Genomic DNA, 8,984 nt, shown 5'->3' on the forward strand with positions numbered 1-8,984 from the left:
AAATCAACAAGCAACTACTGCTAGTTCTCAGAGAGTGGCAGAGGGTTCTAGCCCTGCTCATCATCTCTAGCCCCAACCCCGGTGCCGGTTAGTCGAATTGATTGCCTTGGATGCATAACTGTCCAAGTTTATCTGCAATCAACGACTTGGCTGGTCAGGCAATGATAACAAGTTTATACTCATTCCATAGTCCAGTGTCGAAACTCAACCAACAAAACCCAATCATAATGCAAACAGACAATTAAACAATTATTCACATACAGTAGCAATGTTAATATGCACGCCTTATCATATTAACATAACAGTGAAGGGCCAGGTCCTATCAATATATCTCATGCTCCCTAATAAACGGGCAGATAAAAATTTATATTTCATTTTAACATTCAAACACATAATAACGTATATGGTTACCAAACCCTGAGTCGAGCTTGTCTTTAGCGGCGAGTGTACATGCCCAGCCAGTCTTTAGGAACCCTTAGACCTAGACGGCTCTGATACCAAGTTGTAACGCCCTGGATAACCAAGACCATTACAATGTGTTTAGAATAGTGTAAGACTTGCTATCAAGCCATTTGAACATAAATGTGTTTTAAAAGTCAAGTGACAGATTAGGGTTAAAAGATTTTGATCGTAAAATGGTTGATTTTCATTCAAATAAGAGTTTGATATATGCGATCCCAAAAATAGTGTTTACATGGCAGAAACAACCCTCAAAAGTTAACACAATAGTAGCCAGTCTAAATGGAAAAATACAAGTTTGAGCTCTAGTCCCTGTACTTCCCTCGTCATGGCGGTCGAGTAGCTGTCGATGTACACTTTGCCCCCAAAGATCTCCAACTTATGGATGGTCCAGCTTAACCTTGAATTTACCTACCCCACGTAGCACCTGTGAGCCAAGGCTCAGCAAGAAAACCAAATTCAATAAGCATAGATAACAACATAACGTACTTAGCAAACTTTAGATCAATCAATTCAACATTAAAATATCATTGTTAAACTAAGCAACGACAATAGTTCAATTCAAACATATAAATCAACCTTAATACAGTAAAATAGGGTTTGGTGCCCTTAGGTTGAGCCTTCTGATTATTTAGCTGATTCTGGCTCGCTTAGGCTGAGTTGCGTTCGGTATGCTCAACATCAGCCCCAGCTCCCTTTGGTCGTCTTTTCACATCACACAAAATAGATATACAAGTTACAGAACACATATGTTCATTTAGGAGGAATCTCAGTCCCATTTACAACTTGGGTGCATTTTTCTTACCTCGAGTCCCGAGCGAAGGATGTAAAGCGGTCCCGAGCATGATCCTCAATCTTGAGCCTTAACGATAACCCTAGTCACAAGCGACAATGGGTAACTATAAAAATCTAATCCAATTAAATGCTTTGGATCAAATACTAGCCTCCAGGACCTCGAATTCTACTAAACCGGATAGTAAAATTTGTCCCGAGCGCTTAGGTTTAAGTCACTGAACCTCCCCGAGCCTAAAAAAAAAACTTGGCTGTGGCTGCCTAGGCGAGCGGCGACCTAGCCCTAAGGGTCACAGTGCGCTTCAAGTCAGAGGCACCAACCTCTTACTCCTGGGGGAGGCAGGCCGTGACATGCCCTCTAAGGTTGCAGCACACACACAAGTAAGCAAATCCCCCAGGGCCTTCTGGGGTACGCGGGCCACGGTGCCAATGAACTAGGTCGCGACGCACCCTAGTGAACCCAGAAATCCCTGGGTATCTCTTCTTTTTTCCTCAGCTTAATTTATCAAAAATCTAACCTAACATACAACATGAGTAGAATTCAACCACTATATCACGATAACATGCTTAGATCACCACAATCTCCTAAAATTCTAACCCAAAATCCTTCTAATAACCCATAATTCATCAAAATCCGCTTTGAAACTTAGAAGCTACAAAAAATTAAACTAATAGCAAAGTTCTACCACTAATTCCATGCTGAAACCTTAACTTAAAGATGACCATGCCCTTAAGATGCACCTCTAACACTTATGGCTCCAATTCTTCAAACTCAAAACTTCAATTCCCTAAGCCTTCAAGACAACTTAGCCCTCTAATTGCCCTTAAGGGTAAAATATTCATTTACCCTGTTTCCCACAAATTCCTCGAGTCGTTCTACGAATTCCCAATTAATCATGACATACCCAACTAATCACCAAATAGTTACTCGTTACTCGATAAATCTCCAAATATACATTGAACTTCCCAAAATACCCCTAAGCTCACCCCAAGTCGGGTATTAAACCCTACTGTGACTATTCCGCTAATCTGCTATATCCATATAATAATGTGGTCTCAATCACTTAACTCATATAATCGCATTTATGCCCTCAACGGGCCAAAATTACAAATATGCCCTTATAAACAAGAACGGGCCCACATGCATATAAATATATTCATATTATCATATAAGTCAGGCATGCAAAATAGTCATGCATTTTAATCAATTAATCACACATATATCCAATTATGCCCTTTTGGCACGCTAATCAAAGCATTAAGCCCTATTAGCATTTTTGGGATGTTACACGATAATTCTTTTAAATAATTTCAACTTGAATTGTCAAGAGTTGTGATTGGTGTGATTTTACTTGAAAGGTGGGGGGTTTTTTCAGTGAAATCAAATAAAGAGTAAGGTTTGGGTACAACTTTAAGCTTCCAAATGATATTTTCCCAGCTAAGCTCGGTAATGAGTGTGGGATGGGAAATTCGGTAGTGGATTGATTTTAAATAATTAAACCCGAGAGGGAGGTTTTCTTGAAAAATGTAAAGTATCGTTATGATTTAAAACATGTTAGGATGAGAATACCCTTGGTAGGTATTTTGTTATAACCTTAATACCCAAGTAGATTGTGATCTACTATAATGCCATAATCAATCCGAGTACATTGTCTACAGTGTTGGCTAACGAAGTGGAACTCTCTGGATGGAGGTTTTTGGTACATAGCTAAGGACAGTTGGTAAGTTAGTTTATGATTTACGCGTCTGCAACATGAGGTAACTGGTTTATTGTTTGCTAGAAGAAGTAAGGCTTATGCGCTAATTATAGAATGAGGGCTCATTTAGAGACAGACTCTAGGAGTGCTTACGCTCCAGATGGGATTCTGTATAAGGGTGGTCCGAGTGATGCCTGGGACCCTTGAGATAAGTATCCTAGGTAAACCTAGGAGTCTAAATGATCCTCGGGGTGCTTATGCTCAATCATGTTTTATTGTTTTAATACAATTTGCGACCATGAGAATTGGCCAGGAGATAAGTATACCAGGTTAAACTTAGGAGTCTGGATGATCCTAAAAGTGCTTATGCTCCATTGTGTAACATTATTATTTGGTCCGGTTAGCTACCGTGACATTTGGCTAGGAGGTAAGTATACTCAGTAAACCTAGGGGTCTCCATGAGCCTGTGTGGATCCCCCCCCCGCACAACCCTGATTCTTTGTTTAAAATTAATATAAATGCTCTTAGTAATAGATGGTTACCCTCGATTGGGATTTCTGAACTAGATATCATTGTTGAGACTTGAGTCTCCACATCGAATTGAGCTGAGATTCTTGGGGATACTTTGCAACTCTCGAATTGGCTTCTAGGGTCAGTTTTATTATTGGTTATTGTTATTATTCTTCTTTTTCCATGGTATGGATCTTTTCTACTAAATTTTATGCTTCAAAGTGTTTGCTTAAGGTATTATGATACCGCTAGGATGCTTATGCATTCTTGAAAATGTTTGGTTAGGGTCTGGATTTATCCGACATCCTAAGTATGGTAAAATATGTGTTGCAAGAACAATGACTAGGTCATTGTTCGTATTGTGTGCTTATGCTCTATGTTGTTAAATTGACTTACTAAGTGTTTTCACTTACCTACTTGCTCATGTTGTAGGTTAGGGGAATGAAAAGCTAATGTAGTGAGAGTCGAAGTTTGCCTGTAAAAGTGTACATGTGGACCGACCTTTGGGAAGTCTGCACTTTCAAATTGAGTCTTTTTATTTTGCTTAAACTATGTTGCCCTTGCCATAATACTTTTAAAGCTTTTGTGTAAATATTTTTAGTGTGTGCACACATTACTTTTTACCTGCATTTTGAAACCTTTTTAAAAGTTATGAATGGTTTAACTCCGCAAAACAAGTGTATGTATTTTTGGGTCGTTACAGAGTGGCATCAGAGCTCGAGTTAAGTCGTTTCTATAGATAAACCCACATGTACATTCCACATGGTAGATCGACATTCACTGTAAGTATTGTTTTGAACTTGTTATCTATTGGTTGCTTCTTCGTTACTCGCCTAATTTCTATAAAGTGTTGGTTGAGATGGTGGGACAGCCATAGGTTATACATCCTTAGGTAGTATGGCAACCTTTAGTTTATGTAATGCCCTAGTTAGCCAAGACCGTCACACCGTGTGTTTAAAATGGTGCTTAACCCGCTAAGCGAGTCATTTGGACTTAAATGTGTAATTAAAACTAAATAAGGGTTAGGTATTAAAAATTTTGGTCAACGAAGTAATCATTTTCCTTTAAAAGTGTTTAGTTTATACATGGGATCCCAAAAAGAGTTTAAATACTAATAAAATACAAACTAGCAGTCCTAAGTTACAAAATAGGGTTCAACCCTAATTCCTCCCAAACAATCTCGACCATGGCAGTCAAGCAGGCTACATATGTACATACCGCCCCTGAAGCTCTCCAACTTATGGTTGGTCTAGCTTACTCTTTGCCCTTACATGCACCATACAACACCCGTGAGCCAAGGCCCAACAAGAAAACTTAACAAAATAAGACAGATATTTAGGTAAGCGTTCCTATCAAATACATGCTTTATAAATCATAACCATATACACGTGGATAATTCAACAACTATAACGACTCATGCCAAATAAATGCACATCACTTTCCTATAATGGTCCCACCACTACGCCTTGGCCCCGCCACAATGACCTACACTATGCATGTAGTACCGATAACGACCTGAAGGTCAATAAGGCCCCACAACTACGACCTACATTAGGCATGTAGTGCCAATAGCGACCTCCAGGCCGATAAGGCCCCACCACTACGACCTACAAGCCGATAACGATCTCTCAACCGAACAATCAGTACAAACAAATTTATCAGCATAGATTTAGACATGTCAGACATTCAACTAAAAACAGTTTCATGACACAGTCATTCCCGGTCCCTATAATTGGGGTGCATGCCCTACACTTTTTCCAAGAGAAAATTTTCTTACCTTCAGTCCTGAGTGCTAAGGTAAAGCGACTGTGAGCAGGATCCTTTCCTCTCAAGCCTTCCGATACCCCTAGTCACAACATATTAAAAGATATCCATCAAGAATTAAATATTTTAAAAGCTTTAAGATTGATTCCTAGCCTTCGGGACCTCGAATTCTACTAATCCATGTAGTAGAATCCCTCTCGAGCCTTTAGGTTTGAGTTCCCGTACTAAAAACCCCTATTTGTCAAAAATCCCCAATGTGAGTCGCGACACCCCTCACAAGTGTCTTGTCCCTGTACAAGTCAGAGTGCCCCCAACCTATTTTCCCTAGACACGCACCGCAGCGTAGCCCACTAGGCATTGCGGTGCCAAGGTGATTCAGAGAACCACCTTAGCCCCTGAGTTCATGCAGGCCGCAGCGCACCAGGAACAGTGTCGTGACGCAACCCCGCAAACTAAGAATTTCCAACACTTTCAAGCAATTTCCTTCGAACCAAAACCTCCAAAACACAGTCCCAAAGTTGCCCCAAAGTTACCAACTGAACCCAGAATTCTTACTAGCTCAACATAATCAACATTTATACCCCGAAAAACCTACCCAAATCCTAACCAAATCTAAAAACCCAAGGCAAAGTTTAAAACTCAACCAAACTTAAACTATGACCGAATTTCATCAAAAAACAGAGTACGAATTCTTACCTCAGCTATGAATTCTGACCCTAAGCTACCTTTAACAAATCCTAGCCCCAAGCTCCTTAGATTCCCAAGCCAATTCTCCTAAAAAATTCAAGAACTCCCCAACACATCAAGAAAGAGAAAGAGAGAGAGAGAGGGAAGGTGAGCAGAGTGTTTTTGTTTCCATTAGTCTTCTGTTTCTTTTGAGATTTCTAGTAAGCTCAAGTCCTTCCTTGCCATGAAAAGACCAAAATACCCCTTTGGTCAAGCCTTACTCCTTTAATGCCCTTAAGGGCAACATCGTCATTTGCCACATTTTCCCACAAAACCTTAAATTCCTCTTAAGATTCCCAATTAATCCCACTCATTTTCCAAACTTTAATATTTTCCCCCAATTATGATTCATATTCTAATATCCCTAATAATTGACCAAATTACTAAAATACCCATTGGGTCACCCTGAGCCGGGTATAATTTCCCGTTGTGACTTTTCTGCCAAATTGCTCACTAGGATCGCCTCGGGCCACACATCTCAAATATATCCACATAATAATGTGGTCTCACTCATAAAGCATGTATAATACAAATATACCCTCAACTGGTCAAAAATTACAAAAGTATTTTTTTTAACAAAATCGAGCCTATAAGCATATTTAGTACACTTAAACATGCATCAATAGCCATATCGTAATATAACTCATAGAATTCACATATATAATGAAAATGAACTCGTACTAACACATAACATCCAATTATTCCCTCCTGGCACAATAATCAAGGCGCTAATCCTTATTAGAAACTTTTGGACGTTACAGTTTACACCTTAGAGCAATAGACAGATTCTATGAGAGATTCCATATGATGGGGCCACATCTCTACGACGGAGCAGACTGAAACCAGTCATATGTGTGGGCCTAGACCTATGGCATGGATCACATCCTTGATACAGTTCAAATTCCTGCCTAGTTTTTTGGTAAGGATAGTTAGCCTATACCTCAAAGGCGATGCTTATGTATGGTATCATCATCGCTATCCTGGCCCAGATTCTAATGTCCCGAATTTGCTAATAAGGCTTAGTACCTTAATTAGCATGTCAGGAGGGCAATACTTGATTTAGTTATGCTATTATCTAGATTAAATGATTATGTGATTAGAAATGCATGTTTAGCTTAATTAAATCTGCATGTGGGAACATTTTGATTAGTAGGGGCATAATTGTAATTTTTTCCCATTGAGGACATCAATGTGAATTATATGTATGTTATGCTTGAAACCACTAGATTGTGGTGATATATTTTTTTATGTGCGATCTGAGACGGTTTTAGGGAGTAGAATAGCGAAATAGTCACAACGAGGTCGAGTACCCGGCTTGAGGTGAGCCTAGGGGTATTATGGGTACATAGTGTGTGTTCGGGATTACCGGGTAACAGGTAGAGATTTAGCGATCATTTGAGTATGTCAGGGAATTATAGGAACACTCAAGGAATTAACGGGATATGGAAAATGACGGGATTGCCATTGGTGGCATTAAGGGAAATAGGATAGACTTAAGGGTACTTTTGACATTATGTAGTTGAGGATAGACTTCAGCTGAACAAGGTACTATAACTTAGGAAAAACAAAATAAAAACCCTCAGCCTATCTCTCTCTCTCTCTCTCCCTTTCAATGGTGTTGCTGAAGCTTTTGGGAACTCTTTGAGAAATTGGCTGGGAATTGAATCTGGGAACTTGGGGAAAACAAACTAAAAGTGTAATGTGCCCCGAATTTCCTAATAAGGTTTAGGACCTTGATTAGGAGGCCAAGAGGGCCATAATTGATTTATTATGTTATTAAATGATTATATGCATGTTTAGGTGTATTAACTATGCATGTGAACCAATTTATGATTAATTGGGTGATTTTCATATTTTGGCCATTTCGGGTATATTTGGCATATATGTGATATGTGTGTGGTGCTTTGTTATTATTTGGTTATGCTAGGGTTACTCAACACGAGATGATCCTAGGAGGTAAGCTAGTGGAGTAGTCACAACAGGAATTATTCTTGACTCGGAGTGAGTCAAGGGGTATTTAGCACATTACCGGGTTATTGGGAAATGAGAATAAATATTTGATGATAAATTGGGAGTTAATAAGATCAGGGGGAAATTATGGAGGTTTTGACTATTTTGTCCCCAAGGACGTTTTCGGGACCCCGAGCGTTAGGATTTATTTGAAGCTACTTAAGCTGGAAGTAACCTTTTAAGAAATAAAAAGAACGTCAGGGAAAAATGGCTGGTTCGAGGTTGGGCCGCGACCCTGTTCTTGGGCGTCGCGGCCCAGGCTTGATGAAGCAGGTGTAGGTTGCTGAAGGGGTCTAGGGGCCACATCACTTGAATAGTGGCACTGCAATGCTTGGTGCTGATGTTTTATGTTGGAACCTCTATTTTGGCTGGGGGCCGCGACTCAGTGAGTTTGGGCCGCGATGCTTAAGGGCATTTGTGGCCGAAGTGATGTTTTGAGCATGGGAACTCAAACCTTACGCCTCGGGATCATTCCTACTAATCGATGTCCCGGAGGCTAGGTATTGGTTCTGGGATTGGGTTTTAGAACTTGAACTCATTGGATCACCGTTTATGGTTGTGACTTGGTTATCACTAAAGGCTTGGAGTAAGGATCGTGATTGTGGCTCGTTTATTGGTAACCTGTTCTTGGACCAAAGGTAAGAAAACTGCACCCCATATATGACATGCATGGTTATTCTTGATGCATGTTGGATGTTTAAATGTGATGCATGTGATGCACGAGAAACATGTGATTAGGGCATGCCATGAATATTGAATATGAGATTGATCAGAACTTGAGTCTCTTTGTTTATGCATGATCCTAATTATGCTCACAATTGTTAAGTAAGCATGTTGAATGCCCTATAATTGGATATTTGACATACGATATATGCTTGGTAGCATTCCTTACTTGTGCGTGGCCCTGACTATTCAGGATCGGCATTGGTCGCATGTTACTAACCTATGAGTCAGAAACGACATAAGCATCGTGAATGCAAAGCTGATAAAAGATTAGATCTAATCGATATCAGCATTGAATGAATC

This window comes from Humulus lupulus, chromosome 5 (genome assembly GCF_963169125.1).
Source record: "Humulus lupulus chromosome 5, drHumLupu1.1, whole genome shotgun sequence".
Classification (NCBI taxonomy): Eukaryota; Viridiplantae; Streptophyta; class Magnoliopsida; order Rosales; family Cannabaceae; genus Humulus; species Humulus lupulus.